This window comes from Pseudophryne corroboree, chromosome 10, assembly GCF_028390025.1.
Source record: "Pseudophryne corroboree isolate aPseCor3 chromosome 10, aPseCor3.hap2, whole genome shotgun sequence".
Taxonomy (NCBI): domain Eukaryota; kingdom Metazoa; phylum Chordata; class Amphibia; order Anura; family Myobatrachidae; genus Pseudophryne; species Pseudophryne corroboree.
This window is the reverse complement of record NC_086453.1, coordinates 37,933,840-37,935,170: the sequence shown is the minus strand read 5'-3', so window position 1 is coordinate 37,935,170 and position 1,331 is coordinate 37,933,840.

Below are 1,331 nucleotides of genomic sequence, written 5' to 3'. Positions count from 1 at the left end.
CGTCCCCTAGGAGGGGTTTTGCCCAGAACCAGGACGATTGAGCAGTCCCATTCGCAATGAGGAGGTAGAGAGTCTGCTGCTTGTTTACTGAAAACATCCGCAAAGGATTGATACACCGGAGGTAGGTCGGGAAGGCTAATCGACCGGAGAGGTACAATTGAGGCTAAACAGTCCTTGGTACAAGCTTTACCCCACGAAAGGACTTCCATGGTTTGCCAATTAAGTTGAGGATTATGTTTCTGCAGCCAAGGTAAACCAAGTATCACATCTTGAGAGGCTTTGGGAATCACGTAGAAGGAGATGTATTCGGAATGGAGCACACCAACTTTCATCTTGAGACATACGGTTCGATGAGTAATTATACCATCTGGAATTCGACTTCCATCCACTGCTGTAACAGCAACTGCTGCTTCCAAAGGCATGGTTTGAACTTTAGACCGTAAGACAAAGGCTGAGGAGATGAAGTTCTCGGCTGCCCCGGAATCTAGGAGAGCTGAAACTTTCACTGTAGAACTTGGAACTTCTAATTGAATAGACAAGGTCGGCTCTTTCCCAGAACGTGATTCTAAAGTAACTCCTAGCTTAACCTCTCTTGAATAAGCTAGGAGGCGAGAGTTTCCCGGTTGGAGTTTGCAGAATTTAACTAAGTGTTCGGAGGACCCACAGTACATGCAGAGGTTACCCTGTCGACGACGAAGTCGTTCCTCCTCTGTGAGGCGAGAACGCCCAATCTGCATAGGTTCTTCTGTCATTACCGGAGACTGTGATGAAGAATCTTGTCGAGGCCTAGGATGATAACGTGGACTGGATCGCTCTGCCCTGGATTTCTCTAAACATCGCTCCCTGTAGCGTAGGTCAAGTTTGTTACAGAGAGAAATCAATTCATCCAGTTTAGTTGGCACATCCCGGATAGTTAAATCATCCTTGATTCTCTCTGAAAGTCCATTCCAAAACGCGGCGATCAGGGCCTCCTCATTCCAGTTTAACTCTGAAGACAACGTGCGAAACTGAATAATATATTGACTGACAGGACGTAAACCTTGACGTAGACGGAGAATCTCCAAAGATGCTGAGGTGGTCCTGCCTGGTTCGTCAAAGATTCTCCGGAAGGATGATACGAACTCCTTGTAATTAGAGAGGATAGGATCACCTCTTTCCCATAATGGTGAGGCCCACTCCAGAGCCTGACCGGAGAGGAGGGCAATAATATATGCAACCTTAGAACGAGCTGATGGGAAACTGGCGGACAACAGTTCGAACTGGATCTCGCATTGATTCAAGAATCCTCTGCAAAGTTTTGGAGTTCCGTCAAACTTACTCGGAGAGGGTAA